General features: G+C 44.3%; 1 pseudogene; it reads left to right on the top strand.

Moving 5' to 3' along the window:
- The first annotated feature begins 13,151 nt into the window (after positions 1 to 13,151).
- On the top strand, positions 13,152 to 14,429 carry LOC142462847 (uncharacterized; annotated as a pseudogene).
- The last annotated feature ends 1,219 nt before the right edge of the window (positions 14,430 to 15,648 follow it).

The following is a 15,648-nucleotide window of genomic DNA, read 5'->3' on the forward strand; positions in this document are numbered from 1 at the left end:
GAGCTGGTATGCATCGCAAGACAGTGAGAGACCAGTTCTCGCGAGATGCGGCTCACACAGTTCTCGGCCGTCCGCGCATGCGCATGCGGGTCACCCCTGTTGAGCAGAAAAACTCCTTCTCATACGATACATGGACAAAAAGCTATTAACACCTCCCTGCCCAGCATCACAAGGTCTCACCACAGAGGGATCTCAGGAGACGAGCACCCTTGTTTTAGCCAGGCAGAGAGTAATAAAAATGTGTAACACACATACTTCTCTAAGTGTATATACATCTATACAGGGACACAACAATCAAACAAAAGAGTCAGCATCATGCTGCTGTTAAGTTGACATATACATGAATAACAAGACATAACATTGATTACAAACATATATTTCACATATCTAGAAAATGTATCTTTTGTATTTCTACACCTACGTTAAAAACACATTTATTTAACCCCATATGATGCAAAGGATATCTATATTCTAAATTCCTATGAATTACTCATTATGATTCCTACATGGTTGTCATTTTAACATAAGCATGACACTCCTATCTGTTTATATCTATATACAAATCTGTGTTAAGTGGTATTAATCACCAATTGATTTCCAATTAAATTTGTACATACCTCAGTAAATATGGATTTCCATCAATATCAATTATCTGATGACTCTAAGGATATATATATATATACACAAACGATTGATTATATATTCCCACATACATTAGTACTTATCAATAAAGTTATTAGCCACAAGTTCCAATTTTTTACAAAAGTCATATCAAGGGAATATACAGAAAAGACATATTCAAAGTAGCTTTCTAGAGACATTGTCGTCAATACTCATTCAGAATTAATTATGTCAAGAAATGATTAAGCTTCCATTCAATGTTAATCCCTTCAGGGGAACGTGTCTTTAATATGAATATCCAGTAAGATTCTCTACAGTCTAGTCTTTTTATAAGGTCACCGCCTCTTTCCTTTTGTTTAAGGCTTTCTATTCCTTGAAAAGTGAAGTTTTTGATGCCCCCCTTTTTACATTCAGCAAAGTGTTTAGAGACAGGGTGCATCAAATCTCCCTTCCTAATTAGCCTGCAGTGCTCTTGGATCCGTAATTTGAGGGCCCTTGTTGTCCTGCCGACGTATCTCTTCCCACAGCCACAACTGATGACATATATTACAAAAGATGTGTTGCAATTGATGAAGGTATTGATAGTAAATCGTCTTTGTGGACTGTGGGAAAAGATACATTTGGAGGGTTGCATGAATGTACATATGTTACAATTATTACATCTGAAGGATCCCTTAGTTGCAGTGATATGTGTGATGTTGCTCGGAGTGGAAATTAAACTTGGGGATAGGAATGTGGCCAAGGTTTTGGCCTTCCTATACACAATCTTGGGTCCCCTCTCCGTGTATTGGCGGAGAATGGGATCCATATTTAGCAATCCCCAGTGTTTATTAATGATACTATTAACTTGTCCACTTGCTTTGCTAAACTGGGTGATTAACAAGGGAGATGTTTTATCCCCATCATTCGAATACCTCTTTCGGCCACCATCCCTCACTCTGGAACGTTTACTGGGAAGCAATGTCTTCCTGTCTATTTTAATTACTTCTTCCAATGTGGATTTTAGGGTCTCCCTATTGTAGCCCCTTTCTACAAATCGATCAGTCAGGGCCCCAGACTGAGCCAGAAACCCACTAAGAGTGGAACAGTTTCTCCTCAGTCTGAGGTACTGACTTTTTGGTATTCCAGCAATTACTGACCTGGGGTGACAACTGTCTGCTCTTAACAAAGAATTCCTCGCATTGCTCTTCCTATACGTATCCGATTGTATCTGTTGATCCATATCAATGAATAATAGAATGTCCAGGAAGCTAATGTGATGTGCATTGAAGTTGGTTGTGAATTTAATATTTAGGTTGTTGTCATTTACATAATTAAAAAATAATTTTAAAGTGTCAGTGCTCCCGTGCCAAATAATAAGCAAGTCGTCAATAAAACGCTTGTAAAAAATAATATTGTGTCTAAAATTATTCGTGCTATTATAAATAAAGTTATATTCCCACCACCCCATAAACAAATTGGCATAGGAGGGGGCAAAACTTGTCCCCATTGCCGTTCCCCGTGATTGTAAATAAAACTGGTGCTCAAAAAGAAAATAATTGTGCGTGAGAAGAAAAAGAATAGATTCCATAATAAATGTGGTCATAAGTATTGAGCTTCCCGGACATTCTATGAAATGGCGTACAGCCGTCATCCCCAGTTCATGCTCTATAATTGAGTATAGGGAGACCACATCCATGGTCACCCAAAGAAAGTCTTGTTGCCAAGATATCTCTTCCAATTGAGTCAGTAAATCACCTGAGTCCAGAATGAAAGAAGGTAAGATCCTAACAAACGGTTGCAAATAAGAATTGACGTAACGAGATAAACCATCTCCCAAAGATCCAATGCTAGAGACAATCGGTCGACCAGGAGGGTCAACCAATGTCTTGTGGATCTTTGGGAGATGGTGAAAAATGGGTATGACTGGATGTGGATTAATCAAAAAACCTACTTCATCTTTATTCAAAATGTGTGTTGCTGTCCCCAAGTCAATGACATCCATTAACTCTTTTAGGAATCCTTCAGTTGGGTCCCGAGGTAGTTCAGAGTAGGAGGACACATCCCCAAGTTGGCGAAAGGCCTCCCTGAGATAGTCTGTCCTACTCTGAACCACCACGGCACCCCCTTTGTCCGCATTTTTAATAATTAACATAGGATTGTCTTGCAATGTTTTGATCGCAAGACGTTCATCTTTATTGAGATTGTCATAACCACTATGGGAGAATGAAAAACCCTGGGCCAAAATCCTAAGATCACGAATTACTAAATTTTCAAACATAGAAAGGTAAGGGCCCTTTACAAAAGTGGGATAGAAAACCGATTTAACAGCAGCATGATGCTGACTCTTTTGTTTGATTGTTGTGTCCCTGTATAGATGTATATACACTTAGAGAAGTATGTGTGTTACACATTTTTATTACTCTCTGCCTGGCTAAAACAAGGGTGCTCGTCTCCTGAGATCCCTCTGTGGTGAGACCTTGTGATGCTGGGCAGGGAGGTGTTAATAGCTTTTTGTCCATGTATCGTATGAGAAGGAGTTTTTCTGCTCAACAGGGGTGACCCGCATGCGCATGCGCGGACGGCCGAGAACTGTGTGAGCCGCATCTCGCGAGAACTGGTCTCTCACTGTCTTGCGATGCATACCAGCTCACTTGGCACTGATAGGCTATGTCCCGCAGAGGGGCTGGGCAAGTCTCTGCATGTCCTGACGAGTGTGATGCGGGATCACACCAATTGGCTAACATGGTCAGTGACGTCATCGGTCTCTTTGGCGCCAAAGCAGCATCAGCTGCTATTTAAATGTCCTGCACTGCACATAACACACTTCTTGACAAAGTGCCTGTGGTGCACGAAACGCGTCGAAGGTTGTAACCCCCGTTTTTATGGAACCCAAATAAAGATTTTTTGCCAGACCTGCTCCTCATCCCTTTCTTGGCTGTGCGCTGCACACACATCACAAACCTCAATACACCCGGGTATACCCGAATTCGTGGGACTAGCCGAGCTCGAATAAAGTGTGTCGCCAGTGTATCTCCTTGCTCACAGGGGATGCATTGGTGTGGGCCTCTCCTATCTGCGAGCTGAGGAGAGATCTTACTCAAGACATTGGGCAGTTCCCAAAAGAATTCAGACGTGTCTTCGACACCCAAGGGCGTAAAATTACTGCAGCGTCTTCCCTTTTTCATGTTTCCCAGGGAAATCGTCTGGTGGCAAGATACGCCTTGGAATTCCGAACAATCGCCTCAGAGACAGAGTGGAATGGTGAGGCTCTCTCTTCCGCCTTCTGTCAAGAACTCTCGGAACCCCTAAAAAATGAGCTCGCCGCTCGGACCTGGAGGAGCTCATCACAGTCCTGGAGCGCCCAACGGACCCTGAGGAGCTCATCGCAGTCTGCATCAGGGTGGACCAGCGCTTGCAGGAGAGAAAATCTGAGCGTTCACGAAACCGCCAGGACTTCACTATTTCACTCCGTTCCAGAGACACTTACGACCGAAGCTCTAGAACCCATGCAGTTGGGTGGCAACAAACTCTCCCTATCTGAGTAGCAATGTCGCCGAACCTTCGGACTGTGCCTATACTGCGGCAACCCAGGTCACCTAGCCCTCCACTGCCCACTCAAGTCGAGGAATGCCGACCCTCCACTGAGACCCAGAGGATCCCCCGTGGGAACACTCCCTAACTCCTCCATCACGCAAGACTCCCTGCCCAGAAGAATCCTGATTCCAGTATCCCTTCAAACCCCAGGCGTGGCAGTGAATGTATCCGCTTTCATAGACTCTGGTTCCGGAGGAAACTTCATAGACCAGGAATTCGCCATAAGAAACAACTTCCCATTGGAAAAAACAAAAACCCTGGTGGGATTAGAAGCCATTGACGGACGCCATCTGCAACCGGCCTTCCTCATCCTACAGACCTTGGAATTCTCCCTGGTGTGCGAACAGACCCACAGGGAGAATATCACCCTAGACGTGATCCACTCCCCATCTGCCGAAATCATCCTGTGCCTTCCAAGGCTCCAACGCCACAATCCACTCATCAATGGAACCAACAATATTCCACAACGTGTGCAGTTCCCCCTCAGAAAATCTGCAGCATTAAGACACCAGAAGAGCCACAAGACCCTTTACCAGATGAATATAACTAATAATTCAGAGACGTATTCGACAAGGCCAGGTCAGAGGTATTGCCACCCCCTGGACCCTTCGACTGTTTCATAGACCTCCTGCCCGGTTCCACCCTGCCCAGAGGGGGCTCTTACCCTCGCTCCCTTCCAGAAACCAAAGTCATGTCCGAATACATCCGGGATAATCTCCAAAAAGTGTTCATCAGAAAGTCCTCATCACCGGCGGGGGCAATTTTTTTTATGTCAAATAAAGGATGGCACCCTAAGACCTTGCATCGACTACCGAGGACTAAACAAGATCACCATTAAAAACCACTACCCACTACCATTGATATCAGAGTTGTTCGGCCACCTCCAGGGATCCACCATATTCACCAAATTGGACCTCCGTGGGGCCTACAACCTGGTAATGATTCGTCAGGGCGACGAGTGGAAAACGGCATTCAACACACGAGATGGCAGCTACAAATACCTGGTTATGCCATTCGGTCTGTGCAATGCCCCAGCAGTCTTCCAAGACTTTGTTAACGAAATATTTAGAGACCTGCTGAACAGATTCGTTATCGTTTACCTGGACAACATGTTCTTTTTTTCCAAGACCACCCCAGAACACATTGACCAAGTCAAACAGGTACTTCTACGCCTTCGTCAGCACCACCTCTATGCCAAACTGGAAAAGTGCAGCTTTCACCAAACATCCACTGCCTTTCTAGGATACATCATATCAGATTCTGGGTTTTCCATGGACACCCCCAAGTAGAAAGCCGTCATGCACTGGCTGCTCCCCACATCTCTCAAAGGCATTCTGAGATTCCTAGAATTTGCCAATTATAGAAGGTTCATCTACAAGTTCTCTTCCATTGTCGCACCCATCACTGCTCTCACCAAGAAAGGAGCTGACATTGTATCCTGGCCACCTGCAGCTATCCAGTCCTTCAACACTTTAAAGAAAGCATTTATCTCTGCACCTATACTGATCGACCCCAATCCCAGACTACCATTCTCATTGGAAGTAGACGCATCAGACATCGGAGCCGGCGCCACCCTGTCACAGAGAGGATCACCATCTTCTAACCTACACCCATTTGCCTTCTTCTCTAAAAAAAATGTAATCAGCACAACAGAACTTTGATGTAGGCAACAGAGAACTACTGGCCATCAAACTAGCCTTGGAGGAATGGAGACATCTGCTGGAGGGTACAAAGAGTCCCATCACAATCCTCACCAACCACAAAAACCTTATGTACCTGGAGAGCGCTCAACACCTGGGAGCCCATCAAGCCCGTTGGTCACTTTTTTTTCACGCTTCAATTACATCATATCATTCATATCCAGTTCCAAGAACCTAAAAGCAGACGCCCTTTCCCGTCAGTTTTTAAGTGAGAACAAAATCGAAGCCACGTCAGAGACCATCCTGCCTGCCAAGTTCATCATCTCCGCCAATACATTCGACATACTAGATGACTTCCTGCTGGACCAAACCAACATCCCAGAAGGCCTGGATGTCCCGGACGAATGCCTCTTTGCAGCATTACCCTTCCGCAATAAGATCTTGGAATGGGGACATTGGTCAAAAACCGCCGGCCATCCCGATACTAAGAGAACCACAGACTTAATCGCACGGACACTCTGGTGGCCTAACATGCAAAAAGGCATAACGGAATTTACCAAAGCATGCACCACATGTGCACGGAACAAAACACCCCTCAGTAAACCCCAAGGACTTTTAAACCCCCTACCTGTCCCGGACCACCCCTGGAGGGACCTGTCTATGGACTTTATCGTAGAACTGCCAAGATCCATAGGTATGGACACCATACTCGTAGTTATAGACAGGTTCTCTAAACAAGCACATTTTATCCCACTCAAAGGACTACCAGACTCCCCAACCTTGGCACACATATTCTGTAGGGAGATATTCCGCCTCCACGGAACCCCCTCCACCATTGTATCCAACAGAGGACTCCAGTTTGTCTCGAGGTTCTGGCGAGCCTTCACCATAAGATTGAACATTTCTCTGCATTTTTCATTGGGGTACCATCCACAGACGAATGGACAGACAGATAGGACCAATCAATCCTTAGAGCAGGACCTGCGCTGCTTCGTCGCAGGACGACTGGGCAGACCTGCTTCCCTGGGCAGAGTTCACCAATAATTCTCTGAGGAACGAGAGTACACAGACTTCTCCTTTCTTTGTAAACTACGGTTTCCATCCGGCGTGGCTACCCTTCTGATAATGTATGTATCAAGGGGGGACTCCATTTTGTCTGCTATATAACCATTTTACACTAACACTGCCATTATGCTTTTTAGTCTGATGTTAAACTGACCTTTTACCCAATTAATGGTGGCTGAACTTCTGAACTATGTATGTTCAGACATAGTTTCACAATGTAGAAACAGGAAGTTCTAGCCAACCATGCTTAGCCCAAATTTTTGAACTGTCTTAACAGCAAGAATTATGACGCGCCCTAGACTGCCCTAAGACTGGGCAAATTGAAGGTTCCCAAACTGTAACTTTCCATCTGTCACTTTCTAAGTAAACATAAAGGGAAGTAAGTTTCTCACGTATACGCTTTTTTTCTTCGCTCGCTCGCCTATAAAACCTGACTGTAACCATTAATAAACAGGAGAGGTTTTTGACAACACTCACTGGTGTCCGACTCAATTACTTCTCCGAGCTGTTCGTTCTTTTCCTGTCCAGCACTCTAAGAGTGGGAAAAAGGCCTCCCGGGGGGTATCGATCCAAGTACGAGAGGAGATTCCTACGTATGCAGTAGAAAATATATTTACACCTTCTCTTCCCCTTCCTCTGGGGTTTCTGCAGCTGACGACCGGATCCAAGCACTATAAGATTCATGGCCTCCTTTGGACATAAAACTCAGGCAGACCGCCACTGTCACGAAACTCCAGAGCTGAGACTGGGAGACAAAGTATGGCTGTCCTCACGGAACATACACCTAAAAGTCCCCACACTCAAACTGGCCCCAAGATTCCTGGGCACTTTCAAAGTCTTGGAGAGAATAAATCCAGTGTCATACCACCTGCAACTCCCCTCATCGATGAGAATCAAATCAGTATTTCACATTTCTTTATTGAAACCAGCACATCGCAGCCTCCGCTTTCCAGATCCAGCTCCTGCACCACCGGGCCCTCAAATCGTACAGGGCCAGCAGGAGTACGAAGTTTAGGCTATCCTAGACTCCAGGTTATTTAGTGGGACAATCCGATACCTCATTCACTGGAGGGGATACGGTCCAGAGGAATGATCCTGGATCCCACAACTGCAAGTCCACACACCCGAACTCGTCAAACTTTCACCGGAAGTAACCCCTGAAGCCTCGCAGGGTTTGTCTGGAGGTCTCCTCTGAAGGGGGAGGGGTACTGTAAGGATTACCAAAGTACAGCCGCTCCATGCATCCTCTCGAGCACCACTGCGTACGCGCGGGGTGCCTATGGACCACATTCCTTACCAGATGTGCGCAGCACGCATGCGCGCCAAAATCGCGTCATCCAACGCCGCAGGCTCAGGCTCCACTCCCAGATCGTGCGGCTCACTAACTGCGTGCGGCGCTCGCATGCGACACGTGCGCCACACCCCCAAGCTCCGTGTCAAGATCCACTAGGTGCCAAACAGCTACACCTGCTCATAGAAGCATTCATTAGCTGCACAACTGCTACACCTGCTCATAGAAGCATTCATTAGCTGCACAACAGCTACACCTGCTCATAGAAGCATTCATTAGCTGCACAAAGCTACACTTGTTCTTGGAAGCCTTAGACCTATCACGGCTGCCGCGGGGGATGCGCCCCCGTTCCACCCCCTAAGGAAGTAGACACTTTGGATACTGGAGCAGGAGCCATACTCTCACAAAGACAAAACCCCCAGGATAAACTACACCCTTGTGGGTTCTTCTCTAAGAAATTCTCCTCCATAGAGCAAAACTATGACGTTGGTAACAGAGAGCTGCTGGCCATCAAACTTACCCTGGAATAATGGAGACATCTCCTGGAGGGTACTGAGAATCCTATCTCGATCCTCACGGACCATAAAAATTTATTGTGTATTGAAGGCGCTCGTCGCCTCGGTTCTCATCAGGCCCGCTGGGCTCTTCTTCTTAAGATTTAATTACATTATATCCTACATTCCCGTTACTAAGAATCTCAAGGCTGATGCTTTATCCCGTCAATTTGTCAGTGAAGATAAATCCGAAGATATTCCAGAGAATATTCTTCCTTCTAAATATATCATTTCTGCAAATTCTTTTGATGTACTAGATCAGATCTTGGAGACTCAGATGCAGATTCCCGAGGGTATGGAGATGCTAGAGGGTTGCTTGTATGCTATATCCGCAATTGTACCAGAAAATCCTTGAATGGGGTCACTCTTCTAGGTCACCAGGTCACCAGGTCACCCTGTTTCTAAGAGAACATCGGATCTAATCAGATGCACTTTCTGATGGCCGAATATGCTGAAAGACATTAAGGAGTTTATCAGTTCTTGCTCTACCAATGCCCGAAATAAGTCCGCCCCGCAACAAGCCATCTGGCCTGCTTCGCCCACTACCTATTCCGTGTCGTCCATGGACCCACCTTTCAATGGACTTGATTGTCGAGCTCCCTGTCTCTAAAGGAATGAATACTATTCTTGTCATTGTGGATCTATTTTCAAAACAAGCTCACTTCATACCTCTCAAAGGCCTTCCTAATTTTGCCACCCTGGCTAACATCTATATTAAGGAGGTCTTTTGCATCCACGGAGTCCCACTCTCTATAGTATCTGACCGCGGTTCACAGTTCGTCTCAAAAATTTGGCGTGCCTTCGCCCAAAGGTTGGATATCTCACTTCTTTTTTCTTCTGTTATCATCCCCAAACCAATGGTCACACGGAGAGAACAAATCAATCCTTAGAGCAGTATCTCAGATACTTTATCTCCGCCGCACAGGATAACTGGGTAGACCTCCTTCCATGGGCTGAATTCGCTCACAACTCAGAAATGAGTCTATCCAGGAGTCGCCCTTCTTTGTAAACTATGGGTTCCACCCAGCACGTCTTCCCATTTCCTCAAATCCCTCCGGAGTTCCGGCGGCTGATTTCAGAGTAAACTTGCTTCAGAATTCCTGGAGAAGGATTCAAAAAACTCTCCAGCAGGCAGTCCTTACACAAAAGAAGCAGGCGGATCGACATTGCCTAGAGGCACCTAAATTCAGGCTAGGAGACAAAGTGTGGCTCTCTTCAAGGAATATCAGACTGAAGACGCCTACACACCCTACGTGTCAATAAAAGGTTTTAACACCTCTTGGACAAATGTCTCTTTGAAGCTTCCTATGCAAATGGGTTGTTTATCTAAGTGACTTCCTATGACATTGCTTCAAAAACCTACTTATAAATCTTGGGGGATGGTTAAAACCCATTCTCTTTTTCCTTATTCAAAAACATTGTTACCATAACTCATACATTTAACACATTATTTGATTTTCCCCCTGTATCTTATTTTAATAAAACAAACCTCCATCTTATACACATTCACCGGACTGGAGAGGGAGTGGCTCAGTGAGTAAAAGACACTGAGTGGCACTGGTTCAATTCCTGGTGTCGGCTCCTTGTGCCCATGGGCAAGTCACCTTATCTCCCTGTGCCTCAGGCACCAAAAACATAGATTGCAAGCTCCACGGGGCAGGCACCTGTGCCAGCAAAATGTCTCTGTAAAGCGCTACGTATAACTAGCAGCGCAATACAAAAACATGCTATTTTTTTCCCTCCTACTGTCTTTGTACGTTCTCCCAACCTACCAATTAGACTGTAAGCTCCTCGGAGCAGGGACTCCTCTTCCTTAATGTTACTTTTATGTCTAAAGCACTTATTCCCATGATCTGTTATTTATATTATGTTATTTATTTGATTACCACGTGTATTACTACTGTGAAGCGCTATGTACATTAATGGCGCTATATAAATAAAGACATACAATACAATGCAATACCCCTGGTGTCCCATGTTTACATTTTCCTGCTCTGTGCTGAAGCAGGACATCCTAGTGGTGAGTCGCAAGAATGGTTTCAGGATGGGGGTCTGCCTGGAGCACTGGGCTTCCATGTATCTGAGAATCTCACTTGACTCCCAGATACATTTCTGGGGTAACTCATAACTTGAGAACCCCGATACCTAGCCACAATCTGTAACAACTTTCTCTGGCAACACCCCCCCCCCCCCCCACCCTGAAACTTACCTCCTGAAAATCTCCCGGTCCCAGCATCTCTAGAAAAGGTAAAAACACAAAAATGGCAGTTGTCTCATATTTTGCACACAGTAATGGATACACAATGCCCGGGCCCCAGAGCTGACATTCTAGGACCCCAAAACACGGGGCAGGGGTAACCAAGCAGGCTTGACCTTTATTATAAGCCTGGTTAACTCCATCACCGCCACAGGCTTACCCTCGACTACGTTTACCTCTCCAACCCAAGATCACGGCTACACGGACTTCTGCAACTCTCAACTCTCCAATCCCAGACCACAGCTTAACAGACTTCAGCTACTCTTCTCTCTACAACCCAAGACCCCGGCGAGTATACGGACGAACCCACTCTCTCCTGCCCAGACCCGGCTACGCTTACAATCCGCCTTACAGGCACGCCTCTGCTGCTGTCGGTGTGTGGTTTTATACCTTCCCACCTCAGTACCGGTTTCTTGTCTTGTTTGTGGGTAGTGCAAACGTTACAATAAGGAGCATCCTTCCCAAGAGCTTACAATCTGTAAGACAGGGTAAGTGGAAACAGAAGGTACAGGGGGATAAAAAGGATGGTGTGTGTTGGATGGCTTCTTGTTAATTGAAGGTGTTGGCATTGAAGAAGTTAGTGGGATTATGATGAGGTAGAACTGTGAGAGCAGGTAATGTGTGAAGATGTAAATGCTTCAATATACTTCTGCAATATTTTATCCAAGAACAATAACAGAGCATCTCTAACAGCAGAAAATGGCTGACACCCTTTCACCATCTTTGGCACGACTCGGGTGTTATGTCCAAGACAGTCCGCAGTAGAGTGAACACTGACCCCTACTGCAGATATGCAGGGGGAGGGGATGACCGATCTCCAGGGCTTTGAAGTTCTTACTTTTCCTCTGATATTGACCTGGTTAAGTATTAACTGTCTTAGTGGACTGGAACAGTGAAGGCACATTGGAGAGACTCTCTTAGGGGGACCACCTTTTGCGCAACACAGGTGTTATGTCCAAGAGAATCTGAGTTAGAATCTGATGCCACCCCCTGATTGGCTGCTGCTGCTGATTTTGTAATGCAGTCAATCAAAATGGAGGAAACTGCCCAACTGCCTAACGACTGCCCTGCTTTCTCAATGCTCCTCATTCTTTTCATCCTCCGACTGCTCCCCAGGGGGCGCTAAACCCCTGCTGAGAAACACTGTTTTTGAGGATCACAATAACTGTCTTGAGAAATCCAATCTGTACCTCAATGTACTGTAATCAGAATATTCCTGGAGTCGTTCCACATACCAGACACGGGTACCTTTTACTACTATATCGCATTGAAGGGAATATGATGATACTGTAAAGGAGAGATTGAAATACTCTTAATTACCCATTTATTTCAGTATATAAACATACAAAACAATATTCATATTATTTCACATCACAGTAGGTTTCTGAACAGTTTAGCTCCAGTGGCATTTACAGCACACAAGCATCGCGAGGGGTTCTCTCACAGTATACATTCCTGTCTGATTCCCACCACAAGGAGCCAGGACATCCATTCTGTTTGGCATTTACTCTAGTTCCTGGTATTGAATGTGGGCTCTCGGGTGACATTTCTGAGGGTCAGTTATACATCTGTGTCATTTTGTTTAGCTCGGCTACCTTAACTCTTTGTGTTCCAGGAAAGACTAGAACATTTTAGTTATCAAAACCTATTTCAATAGATCTGTAGAAGGTACCTCTATAATACGTAAATTAACCCCTGATTTGCTTTCAGTGTTGCAATAGTACTTCTTTAGCTTGCAGTATATTCCAATTGCAATTTGGGACATGTTTTATATTACCAGTAATTGAAATGTTCAACCAGTAATGTTAAATTATATTTATGCTATTACCGTATTTCCTCGATTGTAAGACGCAGGTTTTTCCCCTTTTTCACGTGGCTAAAATAGGACTGCGTTTTACAATCAATGTACTGGGGAAAAAAAAAAACAGCCAGGGGGCGCTGCTGGAGAGGCCTGCCGGGTTTTCTGTGTGCAGCAAAAATGTCTGCGAGGAAATTGGGTAATTAACTTTGTTTCTCACAGCACATTTATTTCCAACAGATAAATCCAGGAGCAGAAGTATACATGCAGATGGGCACAATCCTCTTTGCTCACAAGATCGTGTGAATGAAGATAACAGTGCTGTTAAAACTGATCAAGGAGCAAATTACTTGAATCAAAATGACCCAAGTAAGAGACAGAGAAAAGCTGTGAGAATTATGGCTGAGGAATCGGGCTCACGTAAAGAAGAAAATCCCACAGTTTCCCACATATATACACTGAAAGAACATGAACATGCATCTACTCCTATTAAGAAGTGGGACAAAGGAAACACTAATGCCCAGAAAATTAACAAAAACCTGTCAGTAATGACGTATAAGTGCAGTGAATGTGGTAAAAAGTTTAATAATAAATCAGATTGTACAATTCACCAAAGAACACACAATACAGAAAGCCTGTATAATTGCTCTGAATGTGATGAATGCTTTACTAGTAACTCGGCTCTTGTTAAACATCAGACAATTCACAAGGGAGGGAAATTGTTTCCTTGCTTTGAATGTGGGGAAATATTTTTGTGGAACTCAACTCTTGTTACACATCAGAGAATTCACACAGGTGAGAGACCTTTTGTTTGCTCTGAATGCGGGAAAAGTTTTTCCCGTAAGCCAGATCTAATTAAACACAAGAGAACTCACACAGGAGAGAGACCATTTGTTTGCTCAGATTGTGGGAAATCGTTTTACGTTAAGTCAGATCTTGTTAGACATCAGAAAATTCACACAGGAGAGAAGCCATTTGTTTGCTCTGAATGTGGGAAATCTTTTTCTCTTAAGACAAGTTTGGTTAAACATCAGAAAATTCACACAGGCGAGAAGCCATTTGTTTGCTCTGAATGCGGGAATTCTTTTTCTCTTAAGAAAGATCTTGTTAGACATCAGAAAATTCACACAGGAGAGAAGCCATTTGTTTGCTCTGAATGTGGAAAATCTTTTTCTCAGAGTTCAATTCTTGTTGCACATCAGAGACTTCACACAGGAGAAAGACCATGTATTTGCTCTGAATGTGGAAAATGTTTTTTGTGGCACGCAAATCTTGTTGCACATCAGAGAATTCACACAGGAGAGAGACTATATGTTTGCTCTGACTGTGGGAAAACTTTTTCCGTTAAGTCACATCTTGTTAGACATCAGAAAATTCACACAGGAGAGAAGCCATTTGTTTGCTCTGAATGTGGGACCTGTTTTTACTCAGGCTCAAACCTTAATAAACATCAGATAATTCACAGAGGCTAGACCAAGACCATTTGTTTGCTCTGAATGTGGATAATATTTTTTCCATAAGTCAGATCTTGTTAAACATCAGAGAATTCACACACGAAAGAAACTTAATTGCTCCTAATGTGGATTTTTTTTTAATCCAAATTGTGAAGCTTGATAATGATCAGAAACACCACAGAGTTTAAATCTATAGCTTTCAAAATGTCACTGTGAGAGTCATGGATTTTTGATCTCAGAAAGATCATTAAGGGTCTTATGTGATGGAAGAGACGCTTAAATAAAGGTTATGCCCAGCCTGCGACTGATTTTCCCATCAGGTACCTTAATTTTGGAGAGAAATAGAACTAAAATGTATTTAAAGTAGGGTATTGCTTTTTTGTAGACTGTATACCCTCCCCCTACTCACATCCAGCAGAGGCCCCCTGCAGTGTTTCCTCTGTCCTGTGCCTGGCTGCTCCCATTTTGCTGCATGACCCCTGCTGAGATGAAGCCTTTAATGTTTCCTAGATCTCAGGCAAAGTGGCACACTTGTTTAGGGAATCAGTATCCCTTTCCTGTCTGGATTCCCTCTTATTTTCACATTTCTTTTTATGTGCAGGCAATTGACCAAAATGACCCTGTAGGTCAAAAAAGCCCATAGGGAACAATTGGGCCGAAAATCTTTAAAATTTCCTTCCTGGCAGTTTTGCTTTTAGACTTACATTTGGAAGCCATTCACTTGCTGTGTTGTCTCTCCTTGGACACGTTGGACCGTGCAGTAGCCCCCTGCCTCTGCGCAAAGCCTTCCGTCCCCACAGACTGTAACTTCTCTTATACTGTAAGTTGTAGGAACTTTTACTGCCTTCCCATTTATTTTACTGCTGCTTGGTGCTGAATTGTATGTGAGCCCTTTGTGTACTGTACCTCTCTTTATTAAATCTATTCTCGTGAAGGAAAATATTGCCATGTGATCCTTAGTACTTGGTTATTCTGTTGTATACTGTATAGTGTGGCATTTGCTAGTGTGCTTACTTGGAGCTCTGTGACTCTCCCATTGTCCTCAGTAACCACTGAAGGATAGTATAGACTGATGCTGATCTTTTATGTAGGACTATTCTGGAGGCCAGGGTCATATGTAAGATGATTTAGCCCAGATAGCTTCAACTCGGCCCTCTTTTCAAAGCACAACAAGGTCTGTGTTTTTTCTTCACTTAATTGAGGGAAAGCAGGGTAAAAGACAGGCACTTGTAAAGAGATGTAGATGTTTAGATAACGCCTCTCTGTGGGTGCTTGGTAGTTAAGGGCAGGTGAAAAGGGTAATCCTACCACTACAGCAGTTACAGCAGGTACTCACTCATCCAGAGGTAATGTTGGAAAGGAAGTCCCAATGTATGCTGGGTAGCAAGATAG

This window comes from Ascaphus truei, chromosome 11 (genome assembly GCF_040206685.1).
Source record: "Ascaphus truei isolate aAscTru1 chromosome 11, aAscTru1.hap1, whole genome shotgun sequence".
Taxonomy (NCBI): domain Eukaryota; kingdom Metazoa; phylum Chordata; class Amphibia; order Anura; family Ascaphidae; genus Ascaphus; species Ascaphus truei.